The sequence below is a fragment of the Ranitomeya imitator genome, chromosome 2 (assembly GCF_032444005.1).
Source record: "Ranitomeya imitator isolate aRanImi1 chromosome 2, aRanImi1.pri, whole genome shotgun sequence".
Lineage (NCBI taxonomy): Eukaryota > Metazoa > Chordata > Amphibia > Anura > Dendrobatidae > Ranitomeya > Ranitomeya imitator.
This window is the reverse complement of record NC_091283.1, coordinates 244,856,908-244,883,496: the sequence shown is the minus strand read 5'-3', so window position 1 is coordinate 244,883,496 and position 26,589 is coordinate 244,856,908. Positions and strand designations below refer to the sequence as shown.

General features: G+C 48.5%; 1 protein-coding gene across 1 annotated transcript in view; it reads right to left on the bottom strand.

Moving 5' to 3' along the window:
- The window catches only part of LOC138666345 (oocyte zinc finger protein XlCOF22-like), a 177,445-nt gene that overhangs the window by 16,749 nt on the left and 134,107 nt on the right, over positions 1-26,589 (bottom strand). The window lies entirely within an intron of this gene.

Here is a 26,589-nt window from a genome sequence, read left to right as displayed (position 1 = left end):
AGTTTTTAGGGCACGCTTAAAACTGTGGGGATTGGGGATTAATCGTATTAACCTAGGTAGTGCATTCCAAAGAATCGGCGCAGCACGTGTAAAGTCTTGGAGACGGGAGTGGGAGGTTCTGATTATTAAGGATGCTAACCTGAGGTCATTAGCGGAGCAGAGGGCACGGGTAGGGTGGTAGACTGAGACCAGAGAGGAGATGTAGGGTGGTGCTGGGCCATGGAGTGCTTTGTGGATGAGGGTAGTAGTTTTGTACTGGATTCTGAAGTGGATGGGTAACCAGTGTAATGACTGGCACAAGGTAGAGGCATCGGTGTAACGGTTGGTGAGGAATATGATCCTGGCTGCAGCATTCAGGACAGATTGGAGAGAGTTTGGTAAGAGGGAGGCCGATTAGTAGAGAGTTACAATAGTCCAGAGTCGAAAGTAAGAAAAGGGCGAATTAAAGAAATGTTTTTGAGGTGCAGATAAGAGCGAGTCAGTGATCGGATGTGGGGGGTGAATGAAAGGTCAGAATCAAGGATGACCCCAAGGCAGTGGGCATGTTGCTTTGGAGTAATGGTGGAACCGCACACGGAGATGGCAATGTCAGGCAAAGGTAGGTTAATAGAGGGAGAGAACACGAGGAGTTCAGTTTTTGACAGGTTTAGTTTCAGATAGAGGGAGGACATGATGTTAGAGACAGCGGTAAGACAATCACTGGTGTTTACTAAAAAGGTCGGCGTGATAACAGGAGAAGAAGTGTATAATTGGGTGTCATCAGCATAGAGATGGTACTGGAAACCAAATCTACTGATTGTTTGTCCAATAGGGGCGGTATACAAAGAGAAGAGGAGGGGGCCTAGGACTGATCCTTGAGGAACCTCAACAGTAAGGGGAAGGTGAGAGGAGGAGGAACCAGCAAAACATACAGTGAAGGATCGGTCAGAGAGATAGGAGGAGAACCAGGAGAGAACTGTGTCCTTGAGGCCGATGGAGCGGAGCATAGTGAGGAGGAGCTGATGGTCCACAGTGTTGAATGCTGCAGAGAGATCCAAGAGAATTAGCATGGAGTAGTGACCATTAGATTTAGCTGTTAGTAGGTCATTAGAGACTTTAGTGAGGGCAGTTTCAGTAGAGTGTAAAGAGCGGAAGCCAGATTGAAGAGGGTCAAGAAGAGAGTTATCTGAGAGATAGCGGGTAAGACGGGAGTGGACCAGGCGCTCGAGGAGTTTAGAGATGAAGGGACGATTAGAGACAGGTCTGTAGTTAGCGGCACAGGTTTGGTCGAGGGATGGTTTTTTAAGTAATGGATGTATGATGGCATGCTTAAATGAGGGAAAAATACCAGAAGTGAGGGAAAGGTTGAATATTTTTGTTAGGTGAGAGGTGACAGCCGGGGAAAGGGACTGGAGAACATGTGACGGAATGGGGTCACTGGTGCAAGTGGTCGGGCGGGAAGATGCAAGGAGCCCGACTACTTCTTCTTCTGTAACTGGTTCAAAGTCAGAGCCAGGTGGCAAAGTGATCCAGGAACTGATGAGAGGGGCCGGGAGGACGATACACCACCGCCACTCGCATGGAGAAGGGGATGTAGAGTCTGACAGCATGGACCTCAAAGGAAGGGAATACAAGTGAGAGTACTTGGGGGATAATTTGGAAGGTACATTTGTGTGACAGGAGCAGACCAACGCCTCCACCTGCTTTGTTGTCTGATCTTGGGGTATGAGAAAAGTGTAGTCCACCATATGAAAGAGCAGCAGCAACGGTGGTGTCTGACTGCTGGATGCAGGTTTCAGTAAGAGCCAGGAGATTAAGACAGTTAGAAAGGAAGAAGTTATGAATGAAGGAGAGTTTATTACACAGAGCGAGAATTCCAAAGGGCACAATTGAAGGATACAGAAGGCATGCAGGGAATATTAATAAGGTTAGAGGGGTTTCTGAGTGTAGCAGTTGGGAGGTTTGACTGGCTATAACATGGGGGGCCGGGGTTTGGAGAGATGTCTCCAGCGACTAGGAGAAGGATAGAAAGAGTGAGCAGATGGTTAAGTGATTTGTGAGAGCGTCTCTTGTGTTGGATGGTGGGACTGAATGGTTCTGCGCTGTTAAGCACTGTGAATAGAGCATGAGTGCTATACATAGGAGAGGCAAGGACAGAGGGGCCGACATGGATGGAGTGTAGAGAGTTAATGCAAGGGCGGTGAATGTGAGTGAATGCGGCAGTCAGGATATAGAATATACAAATACATATGGTGAGTAGAGTTGAGCGACCTTGACCTTTTTAGAGTGGAGCCGGGTTTCGCGAAACCCGACTATCTCAAAAGTCGGGTCGAGTGAAATCGGCCGATTATGACGTAAAGTCGGGATCGACCGAAACACGAAACCCAATGCAAGTCAATGGGGCAGCATAGTCGGCAGTGAGTGGGGGCCAGGAAAACACCTAGAGTGCCCATTTTAATGTCAAAACCATCCATTCTTCTTAATGAAGCTTGTCAAGCGTAATTTACCTTATAATAATTGGAAGGCATTTGAAATTGGGGTTCATTTGGCTAAAGTTGTGGTGGGTAGGGCTGGTTCAAGTAATTAGTGGGCCCAGGAAATCTGGACCACGTCACGGCAGTGGAGCAGGGAGAGGTAAGTATTTCAACTTTGCAAGTGCTGTGAACCTGAGCAAGCAGGGGGGGCCCACTCGTTGGCATTGGCACTGGCACAGGGCCCCTCAAAGTACAGCGGTGTGTTTGCACGGCGGGGGCGCCTCCCACCGGCAGCAACACTTTTGCGTACTATGAGAGGCCCTGTGCCAGTGACGTCGCCAACTAGTATTCCTCCCCCCACCTGATGAAGGAACCTGCACTTTCATCTGCACCTTCCTGTTTGTCCCCGTGTAAGGTGGTATGGTATGCGGGAAGGGGGACCTGACTTTCAGCAGGGTCACAATCTTGCAGTGTAGCGTGCACGGGAAATGTTGCGTTATGGGTCAATGTACCAGCAGACTCATCTATCACTGGCTGGGCAATGGGCAGGATGAGGAGGAAACACAGATATAGGCCCAAAGAATAAAGTGGGCTAAATGCAGTTCAAAATTGGTAACACAGGACTAATCAGGGGGCATTGCAGTGGAGGACAACTGGAATGAGAGGCTGACACAGAGAGTAGGCCCAAATCAGTAAGTAGTCGAAATGCAGTTCAAAATTGGCAACAGTAGTAAACAGGCGGCACAGCTTTGTTCAGTGGAGAACAGCAAGGAGTGGCAGACACCGATAGTAGGCCCCAAACCAACTAGTACGCCAAATGCAGTTGTTCCGTTTAACCACAATTTAATGAGAGCCTGAAGATAGAAGTTCAGGAAAGGCAACCTGGAGAACACCTTGGAGTGGAACACACCATCTCTCTACACCCCATACCCAATTTGTAGGTCTAATGCAGCGTAGTTTCCAACAACTACTAAACGAGAGCATGATGATCGAAGCATTGGCGAGGAAACCTGGGGAACACCTTGGAGTGGAACACACCATCTCTCTACACCCCATACCCAATTTGTAGGCCTAATGCAGCGTAGTTTCCAACAACTACTAAACGAGAGCCGGAAGATCGAAGCTCAGGAAAGGCAACCTGGGGAACACCTTGGAGTGGAACACACCATCTTTCTACACCCCATACCCAATTTGTAGGCCTAATGCAGCGTAGTTTCCAACAACTACTAAACGAGAGCCGGAAGATCGAAGCTCAGGAAAGGCAACCTGGAGAACACCTTGGAGTGGAACACACCATCTCTCTACACCCCATACCCAATTTGTAGGCCTAATGCAGCGTAGTTTCCAACAACTACTAAACGAGAGCCGGAAGATCGAAGCTCAGGAAAGGCAACCTGGGGAACACCTTGGAGTGGAACAAACCCTCTCTCTACAGCACGGAAGGGCTGATTCTTAGGAAGGAAGGCTGTCGGAAAGAAGCAGGGCGCGTCCGAGGGTGATTATATTCTTATTAGGTATATACTCACCCTCGGACGCGCCCTGCTTCTTTATTTGTAATGAATGTTTATTTGCAATGTGGTTTTGACTTACTCTATTTTTTTGGTAAATAATGATTTTATTATTTTCATTGTTTTGCATCTTCTTGGCAATAATATAAAGAAGACGCGACAGGACAACACTCGGTGGATGCCATATCTGTGTTTAAAATTGAAAAAACCTTTCAGTTAACTACTTGCAGGAGAAAGTTATTGTAGCTGGTGGCCATTTTTAGTACTGTACCAGATTTTTGTTGTATGTGTTTGTTTTTAATGTTAAAATGTCTGCATTTGATATCTCTCCAGTATTTTCTTTTTTATAAGCAAAATACTTATTTTTATATTTTCTGATGTTGGTTCCAGGGGTACACGGGCAGCAGTGGTGTGGTCAGTGGAGGCCTAGTGGAAGGAGTGACCGCAGACAGGCATCGAAGGCCTAAAATAATAACACATGGCTGTAGGCAATTTTAAATTGGTTCCAGGGGTACACGGGCAGCAGTGGTGTGGTCAGTGGAGGCCTAGTGGAAGGAGTGACCGCAGACAGGCATCGAAGGCCTAAAATAATAACACATGGCTGTAGGCAATTTTAAATTGGTTCCAGGGGTACACGGGCAGCAGTGGTGTGGTCGGTGGAGGCCTAGTGGAAGGAGTGACCGCAGACAGGCATCGAAGGCCTAAATTAATAACACATGGCTGTAGGCAATTTTAAATTGGTTCCAGGGGTACACGGGCAGCAGTGGTGTGGTCAGTGGAGGCCTAGTGGAAGGAGTGACCGCAGACAGGCATCGAACGCCTAAAATAATAACACATGGCTGTAGGCAATTTTAAATTGGTTCCAGGGGTACACGGGCAGCAGTGGTGTGGTCAGTGGAGGCCTAGTGGAAGGAGTGACCGCAGACAGGTATCGAAGGCCTAAAATAATAACACATGGCTGTAGGCAATTTTAAATTGGTTCCAGGGGTACACGGGCAGCAGTGGTGTGGTCAGTGGAGGCCTAGTGGAAGGAGTGACCGCAGACAGGCATCGAAGGCCTAAAATAATAACACATGGCTGTAGGCAATTTTAAATTGGTTCCAGGGATACACGGGCAGCAGTGGTGTGGTCAGTGGAGGCCTAGTGGAAGGAGTGACCGCAGACAGGCATCGAAGGCCTAAAATAATAACACATGGCTGTAGGCAATTTTAAATTGGTTCCAGGGGTACACGGGCAGCAGTGGTGTGATCAGTGGAGGCCTAGTGGAAGGAGTGACCGCAGACAGGCATCGAAGGCCTAAAATAATAACACATGGCTGTAGGCAATTTTAAATTGGTTCCAGGGGTACACGGGCAGCAGTGGTGTGGTCAGTGGAGGCCTAGTGGAAGGAGTGACCGCAGACAGGCATCAAAGGCCTAAAATAATAACACATGGCTGTAGGCAATTTTAAATTGGTTACAGGGGTACACGGGCAGCAGTGGTGTGGTCAGTGGAGGCCTAGTGGAAGGAGTGACCACAGACAGGCATCGAAGGCCTAACATAACAAAAATGTCAATACAATGGTATTGTCAGTGGCAGGCATTGAAGGATGTCAGCGCATAGACTAAACATTGGTGGAGCTGTGAGATAATTTTGCAAGTGGTAGAGCACTGTTTGAGCTGGGGGGGGGGGGGGGGAACTGTCTTGTGGCCGGCGGTACAGGCCCAGGGCCCCTCATATTACAACGGTGTGTCTGACGTTGGGTGCGCACCACCACCGCCAGAGACACTTTATTGTACTAGGAGGGACCCAGTGGCAGTGCCGTCGACCAAAAGCGGGCACACCCACCTCTTCAGACAAACTGCACTCTCACGGGTGCTGTCGCCAAGTGTCGATACCACGGCCCCGTGTGGGGAGTTTGGCCATTTAGTGAGGTGTAAACATGTCGTATGCTGGACAATCAGGTGCAGAAAATTACGAGATTGGAAAAGGCATTCAGAATAGTCCACAGGCAAGACCTTTTCATAGGAAAGCTAGGTGTCAGCCGGGCAAGGTGGGGCAAAAGATTTCGAAATCCAGTTGTGGTTCATTTTAATGAAGGTTAGATCATCTACATTTTGGGTAGCCAGACGAGTCCTTTTTTCTGTTAGTATTGAACCTGCAGCACTGAATACTCTTTCTGATAGGACACTAGCTGCCGGGCAAGCAAGCTCCTGCAATGCATATTCTGCCAATTCTGGCCAGGTGTCTAATTTGGATGACCAGTAATCAAATGGGAATGACGGTTGAGGGAGAACATCGATAAGGGATGAAAAATAGTTTGTAACCATACTGGACAAATGTTGTCTCCTGTCACTTTGAATTGATGCTGCAGTACCTGTCCTGTCTGTGGTCATAGCAAAATCACTCCACAACCTCGTCAGAAAACCCCTCTGGCCAACGCCACTTCTGATTTCTGCCCCTCTAACTCCTCTGGTCTGCTGGCCCCTGCAGCTCGTGTGAGAACGATCACGGGCGCTGTGTGCAGGGAATGCCAGAAGCAAACGGTCAACAAGAGTTGATTGTTTGGTTGCTAATATTAGTTCCAAGTTCTCATGTGGCATTATATTTTGCAATTTGCCTTTATAGCGAGGATCAAGGAGGCAGGCCAACCAGTAATCGTCATCATTCATCATTTTAGTTATGCGTGTGTCCCTTTTGAGGATACGTAAGGCATAATCCGCCATGTGGGCCAAAGTTCCAGTTCTCAAATCTGCGGTTGTGCTTGGTTGAGGGGCAGTTTCAGGCAAATCCACGTCACTTGTGTCCCTCCAAAAACCAGAACCCGGCCTTGCCGCGCCACCAATTTCCAGTGGCCCCGGAAAAGCTTCCTCATTAAAAATATAATCATCCCCATCATCCTCCTCGTCCTCCTCCTCCTCTTCGCCCGCTACCTCGTCCTGTACACTGCCCTGGCCAGACAATGGCTGACTGTCATCAAGGCTTTCCTCTTCCTCAGCTGCAGACGCCTGATCCTTTATGTGTGTCAAACTTTGCATCAGCAGACGCATTAGGGGGATGCTCATGCTTATTATGGCGTTGTCTGCACTAACCAGCCGTGTGCATTCCTCAAAACACTGAAGGACTTGACACATGTCTTGAATCTTCGACCACTGCACACCTGACAACTCCATGTCTGCCATCCTACTGCCTGCCCGTGTATGTGTATCCTCCCACAAAAACATAACAGCCCGCCTCTGTTCACACAGTCTCTGAAGCATGTGCAGTGTTGAGTTCCACCTTGTTGCAACGTCTATGATTAGGCGATGCTGGGGAAGGTTCAAAGAACGCTGATAGGTCTGCATACGGCTGGAGTGTACGGGCGAACGGCGGATATGTGAGCAAAGTCCACGCACTTTGAGGAGCAGGTCGGATAACCCCGGATAACTTTTCAGGAAGCACTGCACCACCAGGTTTAAGGTGTGAGCCAGGCAAGGAATGTGTTTCAGTTGGGAAAGGGAGATGGCAGCCATGAAATTCCTTCCGTTATCACTCACTACCTTGCCTGCCTCAAGATCTACAGTGCCCAGCCACGACTGCGTTTCTTTCTGCAAGAACTCGGACAGAACTTCCGCGGTGTGTCTGTTGTCCCCCAAACACTTCATAGCCAATACAGCCTGCTGACGTTTGCCAGTAGCTGCCCCATAATGGGAGACCTGGTGTGCAACAGTGGCAGCTGCGGATGGAGTGGTTGTGCGACTGCGGTCTGTGGACGAGCTCTCGCTTCTGCAGGAGGACGAAGAGGAGGAGGAGGGGGTGCGAACGGCTACAGCCAATTGTTTCCTAGACCGTGGGCTAGGCAGAACTGTCCCAAACTTGCTGTCCCCTGTGGACCCTGCATCCACCACATTTACCCAGTGTGCCGTGATGGACATGTAACGTCCCTGGCCATGCCTACTGGTCCATGCATCTGTTGTCAGGTGCACCTTTGTGCTCACAGATTGCCTGAGTGCATGGACGATGCGCTCTTTAACATGCTGGTGGAGGGCTGGGATGGCTTTTCTGGAAAAAAAGTGTCGACTGGGTAGCTCGTAGCGTGGTACAGCGTAGTCCATCAGGGCTTTGAAAGCTTCGCTTTCAACTAACCGGTAGGGCATCATCTCTAACGAGATTAGTCTAGCTATGTGTGCGTTCAAACCCTGTGTACACGGATGCGAGGCTAAGTACTTCCTTTTTCTAACCATAGTCTCATGTAGGGTGAGCTGGACTGGAGAGCTGGAGATCGTGGAACTAGCGGGGGTGCCGGTGGACATGGCAGACTGAGAGACGGTGGGAGATGGTATTGTTGCCGCCGGTGCCCTAGATGCAGTGTTTCCTACTACGAAACTGGTGATTCCCTGACCCTGACTGCTTTGGCCTGGCAAAGAAACCTGCACAGATACTGCAGGTGGTGCGGAAAATGGTGGCCTTACACTGCCGGAAGGGATGTTGCGTTGCGGACTAGCTTCATTGGCCGAGGGTGCTACAACCTTAAGGGATGTTTGGTAGTTAGTCCAGGCTTGCAAATGCATGGTGGTTAAATGTCTATGCATGCAACTTGTATTGAGACTTTTCAGATTCTGTCCTCTGCTTAAGGTAGTTGAACATTTTTGACAGATGACTTTGCGCTGATCAATTGGATGTTGTTTAAAAAAATGCCAGACTGCCCTCTTTCTAGCATCGGATACCTTTTCAGGCATTGCAGACTGAGCTTTAACCGGATGGCCACGCTGTCCTCCAACAGGTTTTGGCTTTGCCACGCGTTTTGGGCAAGATACGGGCCCGGCAGATGGAACCTGTTGCGATGTTGATGCCTGCTGCGGCCCCTCCTCCTCCGCTTCAGAACTGCTGCCGCCTGCACCCTGTTCCCCCAATGGCTGCCAATCGGGGTCAAGAACTGGGTCATCTATTACCTCTTCTTGTAGCTCGTGTGCAACTTCGTCTGTGTCACCGTGTCGGTCGGTGGTATAGCGTTCGTGATGGGGCAACATAGTCTCATCAGGGTCTGATTCTTGATCAGCACCCTGCGAGGGCAATGTTGTGGTCTGAGTCAAAGGACCAGCATAGTAGTCTGGCTGTGGCTGTGCATCAGTGCACTCCATGTCAGATTCAACTTGTAATGGGCATGGACTGTTAACTGCTTCACTTTCTAAGCCAGGGACGGTATGTGTAAAGAGCTCCATGGAGTAACCCGTTGTGTCGCCTGCTGCATTCTTCTCTGTTGTTGTTTTTGCTGAAGAGGACAAGGAAGCGACTTGTCCCTGACCGTGAACATCCACTAACGACGCGCTGCTTTGACATTTACCAGTTTCACGAGAGGAGGCAAAAGAGCTAGAGGCTGAGTCAGCAAGATAAGCCAAAACTTGCTCTTGCTGCTCCGGCTTTAAAAGCGGTTTTCCTACTCCCAGAAAAGGGAGCGTTCGAGGCCTTGTGTAGCCTGACGACGAACCTGGCTCCACAGCTCCAGACTTAGGTGCAATATTTTTTTTCCCACGACCAGCTGATGCTCCACCACTACCACTACCCTCATTACCAGCTGACAATGAACGCCCCCGGCCACGACCTCTTCCACCATACTTCCTCATTGTTTTAAAAACGTAAACAAACTAACGGTATTTGTTGCTGTCACACAAATTACACGGTGAGCTATAACTTCAGTATGATTTAGCTACCCCCTTACAGGTGAGTGAGACCACAACGAAAATCAGGCACAATGTTACACACTCTGTTGTTGGTGGCAACAAATGAGAGAGATGCCACACACGCAGGACTGTCACTGAAGCACAAATGTAAATATTAATCTCCCACTGATTTGATTTTTTTTTTTTTTTTTTCAGGGAGACTTTAGGAAAAAAAAATAATAGAATAAAATGATTTTTTCAGGAAGAATTTAGAAACCACATAAAATAAAATTATTTTTTCAGGGAGAATTTAGAAAACAAAACAAAAAAAGGCTTTCTATGGCCCACTGAGTGAGAGATGACGCACACAGGAGTCAGGAGTGGCACACAAGCCCAGAGGCCAATATTTATCTCCCACTTTTTTTTTTTTGTTCCAGGGAAAATTTATAAACCCAATAAAAAAAATAATAAATAGGCTTTCTATGGCCCACTATCTGAGAGACAGAGAGAGATGGCACGCTTAGGACTGGCACACAAGCCCAAAGGCCAATATTAATCTCCCTTTTTTTTTTAAGGGAGAATTTATAAAACCAAAAAAAAATAAATAAATAGGCTTTCTATGGCCCACTATTTGTGAGAGAGATGGCACGCTCAGGACTGGCACACAAGCCCAGAGGCCAATATTAATCTCCCACTTTTTTTTTTTTGGTTCCAGGGAAAATTTATAAACCCAATAAAAAAACAAATAAATAGGCTTTCTATGGCCCACTATCTGAGAGAGAGAGATGGCACGCAAGCCCAAAGGCCAATATTAATCTCCCACTGATTGATTTATTGATTTTTTCAGGTAGAATTTAGAACCCAAATAAAGCAAAAAAAAAAAATAAATAGGCTTTCTATGGCCCACTGAGTGAGAGATGGCACAGACAGGGATGGCACTCTAGCAGAAATGTCAATCTTAATCTCCCACAAAAAAAAAAAAAAAACAGGGAGTGTCCTTCAATTACTATCTCCCTGCAGTAATCTCAGCCAGGTATGGCAGGCAGCAATAAGGAGTGGACTGATGCACAAATTAAATAAAAAGTGTGGACAAATAAACAAGATAGCTGTGCAGAAAGGAAGGAACAAGAGGATTTGTGCTTTGAAAAAAGCAGTTGGTTTGCACAGCGGCGTACACACAGCAATGCAGCTATCAGGGAGCCTTCTAGGGCAGCCCAATGAGCTACAGCGCTGATAAAAAAAAAAAATGTAGCTTCCACTGTCCCTGCACACCGAAGGTGGTGTTGGGCAGTGGAAATCGCTACAGCACAAGCGGTTTGGTGGTTAATGGACCCTGCCTAACGCTATCCCTGCTTCTGATGAAGCGGCAGCAACCTCTCCCTATGCTCAGATCAGCAGCAGTAACATGGCGGTCGGCGGGAACGCCCCTTTATAGCCCCTGTGACGCCGCAGACAGCAAACCAATCACTGCAATGCCCTTCTCTAAGATGGTGGGGACCAGGACCTATGTCATCACACTGCCCACACTCTGCGTTTACCTTCATTGGCTGAGAAATGGCGCTTTTCGCGTCATTGAAACGCGACTTTGGTGCGAAAGTCGCGTACCGCATGGCCGACCCTGCACAGGGGTCGGATCGGGTTTCATGAAACCCGACTTTGCCAAAAGTCGGCGACTTTTGAAAATGAATGACCCGTTACGCTCAACCCTAATGGTGAGTATTAGTTCTGTGCCAAATGAACAGGGAATAGATTTAGTTTTTCTTTCCTGTCTCACTGCCATGTTATAACAGCCGAAGTACTTAGAAAAAAGTACTTTGAATAAAAGTACACGAATAATAGTGCATGAATGCTTCCCCAAAGTATGTCTACATTTATAGAAGGCTGGCTCATAGATCTTACTTTTTTTTTCCCCCTCTCGTTACCAATCAATCTAACTCAGTTGAGACAACAGGACACAATAAATGTAGTGAACAGATAAACAAATGTCCAGGTCTACATGGATCATATACCGCTTTGAAACAGTTATGTGATCTCTCTGCATAAGGACAAAAAGAAGTGAGTTAAATATCTAGAAACAAAAACAATTGCATAAAAAGATGGCTAACAAATATAGATATATGCAGGATTCAATGCCGAAGAAAGAATCACTCCGATACCATTCAGACTGCTTGCTGTCAGGGACTGGAGCAGTGGACATGCAGGATAATTCAGGTCAGAGAATGAATGATAAGTTTACCAGTCAGGATGCTTGCTGTCAGGGACTGGAGCAGTGGGCATGCAGGGTATTTCAGGTCAGAGAATGAATGATAAGTTTACCAGTCAGGCTGCTTGCTGTCAGGGACTGGAGCAGTAGACATGCAGGGTATTTCAGGTCAGAGGATGAATGATAAGTTTACCAGTCAGACTGCTTGCTGTCAGGGACTGGAGCAGTGGACATGCAGGATAATTCAGGTCAGAGAATGAATGATAAGTTTACCATTCAGGCTGCTTGCTGTCAGGGACTGGAGCAGTGGGCATGCAGGGTATTTCAGTTCAGGGAATGAATGATAAGTTTACCAGTCAGGCTGCTTGCTGTCAGGGAATGGCGCAATAGACATGCAGGGTATTTCAGGTCAGAGAATGAATGATAAGTTTACCAGTCAGGCTGCTTGCTGTCAGGGACTGGAGCAGTGGACATGCAGGATAATTCAGGTCAGAGAATGAATGATAAGTTTACCAGTCAGACTGCTTGCTGTCAGGGACTGGAGCAGTGGACATGCAGGATAATTCAGGTCAGAGAATGAATGATAAGTTTACCAGTCAGACTGCTTGCTGTCAGGGACTGGAGCAGTAGACATGCAGGGTATTTCAGGTCAGGGAATGAATGATAAGTTTACCAGTCAGGCTGCTTGCTGTCAGGGACTGGAGCAGTGGGCATGCAGGGTATTTCAGGTCAGAGAATGAATGATAAGTTTACCAGTCAGGCTGCTTGCTGTCAGGGACTGGAGCAGTAGACATGCAGGGTATTTCAGGTCAGGGAATGAATGATAAGTTTACCAGTCAGGCTGCTTGCTGTCAGGGACTGGAGCAGTGGGCATGCAGGGTATTTCAGGTCAGAGAATGAATGATAAGTTTACCAGTCAGGCTGCTTGCTGTCAGGGACTGGAGCAGTAGACATGCAGGATAATTCAGGTCAGAGAATGAATGATAAGTTTACCAGTCAGGCTGCTTGCTGTCAGGGACTGGAGCAGTGGACATGCAGGATAATTCAGGTCAGAGAATGAATGATAAGTTTACCAGTCAGGATGCTTGCTGTCAGGGACTGGAGCAGTGGGCATGCAGGGTATTTCAGGTCAGAGAATGAATGATAAGTTTACCAGTCAGGCTGCTTGCTGTCAGGGACTGGAGCAGTGGGCATGCAGGGTATTTCAGGTCAGAGAATGAATGATAAGTTTACCAGTCAGACTGCTTGCTGTCAGGGACTGGAGCAGTAGACATGCAGGATATTTCAGGTCAGAGGATGAATGATAAGTTTACCAGTCAGGCTGCTTGCTGTCAGGGACTGGAGCAGTGGGCATGCAGGATATTTCAGGTCAGAGAATGAATGATAAGTTTACCAGTCAGACTGCTTGCTGTCAGGGACTGGAGCAGGGGACATGCAGGGTATTTCAGGTCAGAGGATGAATGATAAGTTTACCAGTCAGGCTGCTTGCTGTCAGGGACTGGAGCAGTGGACATGCAGGGTATTTCAGGTCAGAGGATGAATGATAAGTTTACCAGTCAGACTGCTTGCTGTCAGGGACTGGAGCAGTAGACATGCAGGGTATTTCAGGTCAGAGAATGAATGATAAGTTTACCAGTCAGACTGCTTGCTGTCAGGGACTGGAGCAGTGGACATGCAGGGTATTTCAGGTCAGAGGATGAATGATAAGTTTACCAGTCAGGCTGCTTGCTGTCAGGGACTGGAGCAGTGGACATGCAGGGTATTTCAGGTCAGAGGATGAATGATAAGTTTACCAGTCAGACTGCTTGCTGTCAGGGACTGGAGCAGTAGACATGCAGGGTATTTCAGTTCAGAGAATGAATGATAAGTTTACCAGTCAGGCTGCTTGCTGTCAGGGACTGGAGCAGGGGACATGCAGGGTATTTCAGGTCAGAGGATGAATGATAAGTTTACCAGTCAGGCTGCTTGCTGTCAGGGACTGGAGCAGTGGACATGCAGGGTATTTCAGGTCAGAGGATGAATGATAAGTTTACCAGTCAGACTGCTTGCTGTCAGGGACTGGAGCAGTAGACATGCAGGGTATTTCAGGTCAGAGAATGAATGATAAGTTTACCAGTCAGACTGCTTGCTGTCAGGGACTGGAGCAGTGGACATGCAGGGTATTTCAGGTCAGAGGATGAATGATAAGTTTACCAGTCAGGCTGCTTGCTGTCAGGGACTGGAGCAGTGGACATGCAGGGTATTTCAGGTCAGAGGATGAATGATAAGTTTACCAGTCAGACTGCTTGCTGTCAGGGACTGGAGCAGTGGACATGCAGGGTATTTCAGTTCAGGGAATGAATGATAAGTTTACCAGTCAGACTGCTTGCTGTCAGGGACTGGAGCAGTGGGCATGCAGGGTATTTCAGTTCAGGGAATGAATGATAAGTTTACCAGTCAGGCTGCTTGCTGTCAGGGACTGGAGCAGTAGACATGCAGGGTATTTCAGGTCAGAGAATGAATGATAAGTTTACCAGTCAAGCTGCTTGCTGTCAGGGACTGGAGCAGTGGGCATGCAGGGTATTTCAGGTCAGAGAATGAATGATAAGTTTACCAGTCAGGATGCTTGCTGTCAGGGACTGGAGCAGTAGACATGCAGGGTATTTCAGGTCAGAGAATGAATGATAAGTTTACCAGTCAGGCTGCTTGCTGTCAGGGACTGGAGCAGTGGACATGCAGGGTATTTCAGTACAGAGAATGAATGATAAGTTTACCAGTCAAGCTGCTTGCTGTCAGGGACTGGAGCAATAGACATGCAGGGTATTTCAGGTCAGAGAATGAATGATAAGTTTACCAGTCAGGATGCTTGCTGTCAGGGACTGGAGCAGTAGACATGCAGGGTATTTCAGGTCAGAGAATGAATGATAAGTTTACCAGTCAGGCTGCTTGCTGTCAGGGAATGGAGCAGTGGACATGCAGGGTATTTCAGGTCAGAGAATGAATGATAAGTTTACCAGTCAGGCTGCTTGCTGTCAGGGACTGGAGCAGTGGACATGCAGGGTATTTCAGTACAGAGAATGAATGATAAGTTTACCAGTCAAGCTGCTTGCTGTCAGGGACTGGAGCAATAGACATGCAGGGTATTTCAGGTCAGAGAATGAATGATAAGTTTACCAGTCAGGATGCTTGCTGTCAGGGACTGGAGCAGTAGACATGCAGGGTATTTCAGGTCAGAGGATGAATGATAAGTTTACCAGTCAGGCTGCTTGCTGTCAGGGACTGGAGCAGTGGACATGCAGGGTATTTCAGTTCAGGGAATGAATGATAAGTTTACCAGTCAGGCTGCTTGCTGTCAGGGACTGGAGCAATAGACATGCAGGGTATTTCAGTTCAGGGAATGAATGATAAGTTTACCAGTCAGACTGCTTGCTGTCAGGGACTGGAGCAGTGGGCATGCAGGGTATTTCAGTTCAGGGAATGAATGATAAGTTTACCAGTCAGGCTGCTTGCTGTCAGGGACTGGAGCAGTAGACATGCAGGGTATTTCAGGTCAGAGAATGAATGATAAGTTTACCAGTCAAGCTGCTTGCTGTCAGGGACTGGAGCAGTGGGCATGCAGGGTATTTCAGTTCAGGGAATGAATGATAAGTTTACCAGTCAGGCTGCTTGCTGTCAGGGACTGGAGCAGTAGACATGCAGGGTATTTCAGGTCAGAGAATGAATGATAAGTTTACCAGTCAGGCTGCTTGCTGTCAGGGACTGGAGCAGTGGACATGCAGGGTATTTCAGTACAGAGAATGAATGATAAGTTTACCAGTCAAGCTGCTTGCTGTCAGGGACTGGAGCAATAGACATGCAGGGTATTTCAGGTCAGAGAATGAATGATAAGTTTACCAGTCAGGCTGCTTGCTGTCAGGGACTGGAGCAGTGGACATGCAGGGTATTTCAGTACAGAGAATGAATGATAAAGTTTACCAGTCAAGCTGCTTGCTGTCAGGGACTGGAGCAATAGACATGCAGGGTATTTCAGGTCAGAGAATGAATGATAAGTTTACCAGTCAGGATGCTTGCTGTCAGGGACTGGAGCAGTAGACATGCAGGGTATTTCAGGTCAGAGGATGAATGATAAGTTTACCAGTCAGACTGCTTGCTGTCAGGGACTGGAGCAGTAGACATGCAGGGTATTTCAGGTCAGAGAATGAATGATAAGTTTACCAGTCAGACTGCTTGCTGTCAGGGACTGGAGCAGTGGACATGCAGGGTATTTCAGGTCAGAGGATGAATGATAAGTTTACCAGTCAGACTGCTTGCTGTCAGGGACTGGAGCAGTAGACATGCAGGGTATTTCAGTTCAGAGAATGAATGATAAGTTTACCAGTCAGGCTGCTTGCTGTCAGGGACTGGAGCAGGGGACATGCAGGGTATTTCAGGTCAGAGGATGAATGATAAGTTTACCAGTCAGGCTGCTTGCTGTCAGGGACTGGAGCAGTGGACATGCAGGGTATTTCAGGTCAGAGGATGAATGATAAGTTTACCAGTCAGACTGCTTGCTGTCAGGGACTGGAGCAGTAGACATGCAGGGTATTTCAGGTCAGAGAATGAATGATAAGTTTACCAGTCAGACTGCTTGCTGTCAGGGACTGGAGCAGTGGACATGCAGGGTATTTCAGGTCAGAGGATGAATGATAAGTTTACCAGTCAGGCTGCTTGCTGTCAGGGACTGGAGCAGTGGACATGCAGGGTATTTCAGGTCAGAGGATGAATGATAAGTTTACCAGTCAGACTGCTTGCTGTCAGGGACTGGAGCAGTGGACATGCAGGGTATTTCAGTTCAGGGAATGAATGATAAGTTTACCAGTCAGGCTGCTTGCTGTCAGGGACTGGAGCAATAGACATGCAGGGTATTTCAGTTCAGGGAATGAATGATAAGTTTACCAGTCAGACTGCTTGCTGTCAGGGACTGGAGCAGTGGGCATGCAGGGTATTTCAGTTCAGGGAATGAATGATAAGTTTACCAGTCAGGCTGCTTGCTGTCAGGGACTGGAGCAGTAGACATGCAGGGTATTTCAGGTCAGAGAATGAATGATAAGTTTACCAGTCAAGCTGCTTGCTGTCAGGGACTGGAGCAGTGGGCATGCAGGGTATTTCAGGTCAGAGAATGAATGATAAGTTTACCAGTCAGGATGCTTGCTGTCAGGGACTGGAGCAGTAGACATGCAGGGTATTTCAGGTCAGAGAATGAATGATAAGTTTACCAGTCAGGCTGCTTGCTGTCAGGGACTGGAGCAGTGGACATGCAGGGTATTTCAGTACAGAGAATGAATGATAAGTTTACCAGTCAAGCTGCTTGCTGTCAGGGACTGGAGCAGTAGACATGCAGGGTATTTCAGGTCAGAGAATGAATGATAAGTTTACCAGTCAGGATGCTTGCTGTCAGGGACTGGAGCAGTAGACATGCAGGGTATTTCAGGTCAGAGAATGAATGATAAGTTTACCAGTCAGGCTGCTTGCTGTCAGGGACTGGAGCAGTGGACATGCAGGGTATTTCAGTACAGAGAATGAATAATAAGTTTACCAGTCAGGCTGCTTGCTGTCAGGGACTGGAGCAGTGAGCATGCAGGGTATTTCAGTTCAGGGAATGAATGATAAGTTTACCAGTCAGGCTGCTTGCTGTCAGGGACTGGAGCAGTAGACATGCAGGGTATTTCAGTTCAGGGAATGAATGATAAGTTTACCAGTCAGACTGCTTGCTGTCAGGGACTGGAGCAGTGGGCATGCAGGGTATTTCAGGTCAGAGAATGAATGATAAGTTTACCAGTCAGGCTGCTTGCTGTCAGGGACTGGAGCAGTGGGCATGCAGGGTATTTCAGGTCAGAGAATGAATGATAAGTTTACCAGTCAGGCTGCTTGCTGTCAGGGACTGGAGCAGTAGACATGCAGGGTATTTCAGGTCAGAGAATGAATGATAAGTTTACCAGTCAGGCTGCTTGCTGTCAGGGACTGGAGCAGTGGGCATGCAGGGTATTTCAGTACAGAGAATGAATGATAAGTTTACCAGTCAGACTGCTTGCTGTCAGGGACTGGAGCAATAGACATGCAGGGTATTTCAGGTCAGAGAATGAATGATAAGTTTACCAGTCAGGATGCTTGCTGTCAGGGACTGGAGCAGTAGACATGCAGGGTATTTCAGGTCAGAGAATGAATGATAAGTTTACCAGTCAGACTGCTTGCTGTCAGGGACTGGAGCAGTAGACATGCAGGGTATTTCAGGTCAGAGAATGAATGATAAGTTTACCAGTCAGGCTGCTTGCTGTCAGGGACTGGAGCAGTAGACATGCAGGGTATTTCAGTTCAGGGAATGAATGATAAGTTTACCAGTCAGACTGCTTGCTGTCAGGGACTGGAGCAGTAGACATGCAGGGTATTTCAGTTCAGGGAATGAATGATAAGTTTACCAGTCAGACTGCTTGCTGTCAGGGACTGGAGCAGTGGGCATGCAGGGTATTTCAGGTCAGAGAATGAATGATAAGTTTACCAGTCAGGCTGCTTGCTGTCAGGGACTGGAGCAGTGGGCATGCAGGGTATTTCAGGTCAGAGAATGAATGATAAGTTTACCAGTCAGGCTGCTTGCTGTCAGGGACTGGAGCAGTAGACATGCAGGGTATTTCAGGTCAGAGAATGAATGATAAGTTTACCAGTCAGGCTGCTTGCTGTCAGGGACTGGAGCAGTGGGCATGCAGGGTATTTCAGTACAGAGAATGAATGATAAGTTTACCAGTCAGACTGCTTGCTGTCAGGGACTGGAGCAATAGACATGCAGGGTATTTCAGGTCAGAGAATGAATGATAAGTTTACCAGTCAGGATGCTTGCTGTCAGGGACTGGAGCAGTAGACATGCAGGGTATTTCAGGTCAGAGAATGAATGATAAGTTTACCAGTCAGGCTGCTTGCTGTCAGGGACTGGAGCAGTGGACATGCAGGGTATTTCAGGTCAGGGAATGAATGATAAGTTTACCAGTCAGACTGCTTGCTGTCAGGGACTGGAGCAGTAGACATGCAGGATATTTCAGGTCAGAGAATGAATGATAAGTTTACCAGTCAGACTGCTTGCTGTCAGGGACTGGAGCAGTAGACATGCAGGGTATTTCAGGTCAGAGAATGAATGATAAGTTTACCAGTCAGGCTGCTTGCTGTCAGGGACTGGAGCAATAGACATGCAGGATATTTCAGGTCAGAGAATGAATGATAAGTTTACCAGTCAGACTGCTTGCTGTCAGGGACTGGAGCAGTGGGCATGCAGGGTATTTCAGTTCAGAGAATGAATGATAAGTTTACCAGTCAGGCTGCTTGCTGTCAGGGACTGGAGCAATAGACATGCAGGATATTTCAGGTCAGAGAATGAATGATAAGTTTACCAGTCAGGCTGCTTGCTGTCAGGGACTGGAGCAGTAGACATGCAGGATATTTCAGGTCAGAGAATGAATGATAAGTTTACCAGTCAGGCTGCTTGCTGTCAGGGACTGGAGCAGTGGGCATGCAGGGTATTTCAGGTCAGAGGATGAATGATAAGTTTACCAGTCAGGCTGCTTGCTGTCAGGGACTGGAGCAGTGGGCATGCAGGGTATTTCAGGTCAGAGGATGAATGATAAGTTTACCAGTCAGGCTGCTTGCTGTCAGGGACTGGAGCAGTGGGCATGCAGGGTATTTCAGGTCAGAGGATGAATGATAAGTTTACCAGTCAGGCTGCTTGCTGTCAGGGACTGGAGCAGTGGGCATGCAGGATATTTCAGGTCAGAGAATGAATGATAAGTTTACCAGTCAGGCTGCTTGCTGTCAGGGACTGGAGCAGTGGGCATGCAGGGTATTTCAGGTCAGAGGATGAATGATAAGTTTACCAGTCAGGCTGCTTGCTGTCAGGGACTGGAGCAGTGGGCATGCAGGGTATTTCAGGTCAGAGGATGAATGATAAGTTTACCAGTCAGGCTGCTTGCTGTCAGGGACTGGAGCAGTGGGCATGCAGGATATTTCAGGTCAGAGAATGAATGATAAGTTTACCAGTCAGGCTGCTTGCTGTCAGGGACTGGAGCAATAGACATGCAGGGTATTTCAGTACAGAGAATGAATGATAAGTTTACCAGTCAGGCTGCTTGCTGTCAGGGACTGGAGCAGTGGGCATGCAGGGTATTTCAGGTCAGAGGATGAATGATAAGTTTACCAGTCAGGCTGCTTGCTGTCAGGGACTGGAGCAGTGGACATGCAGGGTATTTCAGGTCAGGGAATGAATGATAAGTTTACCAGTCAGGCTGCTTGCTGTCAGGGACTGGAGCAGTGGGCATGCAGGGTATTTCAGTTATTTCAGGCATAAAGACCCCCTTAGGATGTTTATATAGGATTTACCTGGTTGATCCTGCCCTCCTTACCGCCGCTGCGGTTGACCACGCTGTAATGCCTCACATGAGGCCGGCGTTGCTGCCGGCGCCATTCTCTCTAGCTGGCCGCAACCAGAAGTGACGCGGCCGCTGGACCCGGAAGTGACGCGGCCGCTGGACCCGGAAGTGGCCACTTGGAAGCGGTCTGTGGCAAAAGCTGCGGCTGCATGCTGGAACCGGCCGCATGATGAAAGCGGCCACCGCACTCACCCTCCAGCAGACAGGCGCCCGGACCGAGAGCCCCCCAAGTGGAGGAGACGGATCCGACCCCAGGAGCAGCGCTACATTGGGGAGGCTGAGGGACCCCCCATAGCAGTTATCAGCCGCAGATGTCTTGCGGCAGGGAAGGGAAAGGCTGGGCCCCCCGATCCCCACCATCTGCACAGCACCTTCGGAGGAAAAGCTTGCCGTTCCTATCCGCCGCCGTCATTCGGTGGCTGGGGGCAGATTACGGTCTCCAGCCGTGGCCGATGATATTGCAGCATCGGCCATGGCTGGATTAATAATTCCACCAAGTTTCATACTGATTACACTGATACCTGGTGATGAAATCCGTCTTGTGGTTGTTATTTAATTTGTATTTGTAGTTTTCAGTTAATGAGATTCTCGTGCTCTGGGGCGGGGCTGTGGGCGGAGCTTAATGCTGTGCTCTGGGGCGGGCTGTGGGCGGGGCTTTATGTGGTGCTATGGGTGGGGCTGTGGGCGGGGCTTTATGTGGTGCTATGGGTGGGGCTGTGGGCGGGGTTTTATGTGGTGCGCTGATTACATATTCATCTGTATTGACTTATGACAGGTCGCTGATCCCTCACTGACCTGCCCCCATTTTTACATAATGCATATAATAGTGTTGATATTATTATTGACAATGCCTATAATATTGTGAGGCTTAGAAAAAAATTACATCCAGCAAAACGTCACCGATGATGGCAGCGCCTGTGCCTATAAGTAAGAGATAGATGTTACTGGACAGGCGCCGCTGGAGTCATTTTGCTGGATGTAATTTTTTTTTCTAATCCTCCCAATAACAACAATATTATAGGCATTATCAACAATAATTATCAATGCTATTATATGCATTATGTAAAAATGGGGGGCAGGTCAGTGAGGGATCAGCGACCTGTTATAATCCAATACAGATGAATATGTAATCAGAGCACCACATAAAGCCCCGCCCACAGCCCCGCCCCAGAGCACCACATAAAGCTCCTCCCACAGCACCACATAAAGCCCTGCGCACGACATAAAGCCCCGCCCAGAGCACCACATAAAGCCCCACCCACAGCCCCGCCCAGAGCACCACATAAAGCCCCACCCACAGCCTCACCCCAGAGCACCAGATAAAGCCCCGCCCAGAGCACCACATAAAGCCCCGCCCCAGAGCACCACACAAAGCCCCGCCCACAGCACCACACAAAGCCCCGCCCACAGCCCCGCCCCAGAGCACGGGAATCTCATTAGCTGAAAACTACAAATACAGATTACACAGCAGTAAACCAGAGTTGCATTCATCTATGGTGGACCATTGGAGATATTATGAATCCTGACCAGAAGATTAGAGGAAATAATATTGCTCCCCATTTCAGGAGAGATTGTGCAGTAATCTGAATTTCTTAGGATCAAAAACAATGTAATTTATGAGGTGGAGTGAATCCATGAAACCAGGGCTGGAGCCAACACATCTCCTGCAGGCGGGAATAAATGTATATTACAGCCATCAGCCACGCACAGCTCAGAGATATATCATGGCACCGGTGTGATGTGTTTATGTAAATTATCACAATCCTCCTGGTAGTCGGTTTTAATACAAATTGAAAAGTCCGGATAAAGGGAAACTCTGTTATTGTCCAGAAATTCACACTTGGCCTCACTGCACATTTAATGTTGTCGATCATAAAAGTGAAGTTTGGCCAGAAAGACTGGACCTGGTCTTGTAGGGACCATATGATCACATTCAGCAGCACAGAAGGGAGAGAAGGGAGATTCATCCGATAAGATCTCAGGGTTCTAGGAAGCCACCAGCATCATTACCCTCCGCTTTCTCTTACAGGCCCATCAGAATATTTTTCTTCAAGTGATTTTCTATCTTGTCAGCACATTCTACGTACGCTGTCATTTGGCTTTATAGTTCACAGATCTGGGCAGGTAACAGCTTCTCCTAAACCCAGGGGGAGGTGGATCTACCAGGTTGTAAGTTCTATAGAAAAGGGCTTTCAATTATCAAAGTCATTAGAACAGTTTTGGGTGGAGGAGAATGTTGTGGTCTAGAGGCAAAATGGTGATCATGGTAATACGGCCGGACTACACCACCGATAATGCAGCCACAGCCGGTGATGAGAAGAATCTGTGACCTCTCTGCATTTAGTGGTCACTACTCACCTGGGTAGCCATATGTGGGAATCTCCTCTTTACACCGCTCATCCCCCCTCACATATGTCTCTGTAGTATTAATATGGGTCAGATCTTCACCCTGAAACAAATATTATAAAAGTCACCGACAGATGGAGAAGTCACATCTATGATCAGCTCTAATCCTGCCATCTCCACCGTTCTCATTACACAAGTATAAAACATATAATACTGGTGGATAAAACAAGACTGAGCACAAGACCTTCACCGGCGTCTACACATCATAGGGGAGATCTCCAGACACCTTCTCTCCATCTACCTGATGGTCCTGAGGAGCATTGGGATCTTCTTGGTTACAGTCCTGTGGAAGAAGAGGACGGGGACATCTCTCTGGTGTTGTCCTCTTACTGGATAGATCTGGAGGAAACACATACAGGGAGTGAATTCATTCTTTCCATACAGATAATTATAGGCCGTGTGTATTTAGTCCTGTCTATTACCTGGAGATGTGAGGGGCTGGGGAACCTCCATTATGACGTTCTTGTACAGATCTCTGTGTCCTTCTAAATACTCCCACTCCTCCATGGAGAAATAGACAACGACATCCTGACACCTTATAGGAACCTGACACATACAATGATACCATCATCCCCCGATCCCTTCATAGTGTTACTGTATAATGTCCCAGCATTCCCAGCAGTGTCACCTCTCCAGTCAGCAGCTCAATCATCTTGTAGGTGAGTTCTAGGATCTTCTGGTCATTGATGTCCTCATGGATCAGGGGGTGAGGTGGAGGCCCCGTGATTGGGCTCAGGGGTCTTCCCCATCCCTCAGACACAGGGTCCTGACAGCGATCACTAGAGGTCTTCTTCACCACTGTGTAATCCTGGTAATGGAGAGACACATTAATAAATCTCACTACAGACATTTCCAGAGTCCTCACCTCTCCAGTTCTGTCCATCTGTTATTCCCATAGATAAGAATGATGTAATGTGACGTCATCAGAATCTCTCACCTCTCCAGTAAGCCGGAAGAGGATCTCTAGGGTGAGGTGTAATATCCTCTCCGCCATCTTGTCTCTGTCCATATCCATCTTTGATGGGTAAATCAGGAAAATGTTCTTTTGTAGAAGATCTTCACTGGGAGGATCCGATATTGTAGAGACCTGAATGAGAAGATGAGCCGATGTAACATCAGAAGAATCCTGTAATAATACAATTACTGGAGATAATAAGGGAAACATATGAGGAGATTTATTATTTTACAGTATTTAGTTTCCTTCTTTACATCTACTAATAAATCCTATATATTTAGGCCACAGACAACAAGCAGTTTCTTCCTCGGAGTCGGCAGCTGAATACGTTTCTCATAGACTCATCTTCCATAACGCTAATTCTCGTCTCATTTACCGACCCTGGAATCGGCATTAGCAATACTGCAGGAGATATTCATTACACGTGACATGAGAAATAACAACTTCATGATGAGGACGACATCTTCATCTTCTACTACTTCTCTAGAGACAGATTTGGCCAGAGTCGGTCACTGACTCCATCACCACCGGCCTCTATATGAAGGTTTCCCGTCTTCCCCGCACTGTAATCTTCTATCTATAGGGACATTACTAATATATGGGGGCACACGGGGGCCAGTAGTAACATATGGGGGCACACAGGGGCCAGTAGTAATATATGGGGGCCAGTAGTAATATATGGGGGCACACGGGGGCCAGTAGTAATATATGGGGGCACACGGGGGCCAGTAATATATGGGGGCACACGGGGGCCAGTAGTAATATATGGGGGCACACGGGGGCCAGTAGTAATATATGGGGGCACACGTGGGCCAGTAGTAATATATGGGGGCACACGGGGGCCAGTAGTAATATATGGGGGCACACGGGGGCCAGTAGTAATATATGGGGGCACACGGGGGCCAGTAGTAACATATGGGGGCACACAGGGGCCAGTAGTAATATATGGGGGCCAGTAGTAATATATGGGGGCACACGGGGGCCAGTAGTAATATATGGGGGCACACGGGGGCCAGTAATATATGGGGGCACACGGGGGCCAGTAGTAATATATGGGGGCACACGGGGGCCAGTAGTAATATATGGGGGCACACGTGGGCCAGTAGTAATATATGGGGGCACACGGGGGCCAGTAGTAATATATGGGGGCACACGGGGGCCAGTAGTAATATATGGGGGCACACGGGGGCCAGTAGTAACATATGGGGGCACACAGGGGCCATTAGTAATATATGGGGGCCAGTAGTAATATATGGGGGCACACGGGGGCCAGTAGTAATATATGGGGGCACACGGGGGCCAGTAGTAATATATGGGGGCACACGGGGGCCAGTAGTAATATATGGGGGCACACGTGGGCCAGTAGTAATATATGGGGGCACACGGGGGCCAGTAGTAATATATGGGGGCACACGGGGGCCAGTAGTAATATATGGGGGCACACGGGGGCCAGTAGTAATATATGGGGGCACACGGGGGCCAGTAGTAATATATGGGGGCAGTAGTAATATATGTGGGCACACGGGGGCCAGTAGTAATATATGGGGGCACACGTAGGCCAGTAGTAATATATGGGGGCACACGGGGGCCAGTAGTAATATATGGGGGCACACGGGGGCCAGTAGCAATATATAGGGGCACACGGGGGCCAGTAGTAATATATGGGGGCACACGGGGGCCAGTAGTAATATATGGGGGCACACGGGGGCCAGTAGTAATATATGGGGGCACACGGGGGCCAGTAGTAATATATGGGGGCACACGGGGGCCAGTAGTGATATATGGGGGCACACGGGGGAAAGTAGTGATATATGGGGGCACACGGGGACCAGTAGTAATATATGGGGGCACACGAGGGCCAGCAGTAATGTATGGGGGCACACGTGGGCCAGTAGTAATATATGGGGGCACACGTGGGCCAGTAGTAATATATGGGGGCACACGTGGGCCAGTAGTAATATACGGGGGCACACGTGGGCCAGTAGTAATATACGGGGGCACACGGGGGCCAGTAGTAATATACGGGGGCACACGGGGGCCAGTAGTAATATATGGGGGCACACGGGGGCCAGTAGTAATATATGGGAGCACACGGGGGCCAGTAGTAATATATGGGGGCACACGGGGGCCAGTAGTGATATATGGGGGGACACGGGGGCCAGTAGTAATATATGGGGGCACACGGGGGCCAGTAGAGATATATGGGGGCACACGGGGGCCAGTAGAGATATATGGGGGCACACGTGGGCCAGTAGTAATATATGGGGGCACACGGGGGCCAGTAGTAAGATATGGGAGCACACGGGGGCCGGTAGTAATATATGGGGGCACACGGGGGCCAGTAGTGATATATGGGGGCACACGGGGGCCAGTAGTGATATATGGGGGCACACGGGGGCCAGTAGTAATATATGGGGGCACACGGGGGCCAGTAGTGATATATGGGGGCCAGTAGTAATATATGGGGGCACACGGGGGCCAGTAGTAATATATGGGGGCACACGGGGGCCAGTAGTAATATATGGGGGCACACGGGGGCCAGTAGTAATATATGGGAGCACACGGGGGCCAGTAGTAATATATGGGGGCACACGGGGGCCAGTAGTGATATATGGGGGCACACGGGGGCCAGTAGTAATATATGGGGGCACACGGGGGCCAGTAGTAATATATGGGGGCACACGGGGGCCAGTAGTGATATATGGGGGCACACGGGGGCCAGTAGTGATATATGGGGGCACACGGGGGCCAGTAGTAATATATGGGGGCACACGGGGGCCAGTAGTAATATACGGGGGCACACAGGGGTCAGTAGTAATATATGGGGGCACACGGGGGCCAGTAGTGATATATGGGGGCACACAGGGGCCAGTAGTGATATATGGGGGCACACAGGGGCCAGTAGTAATATATGGGGGCACACGGGGGCCACTAATACTAGTTAGGGCCACATAGAAGGACTTATGGCCCCTGTAGATGAATATCACCATGTGGGGGAAGAAAGGAGAATTCTTACAGTG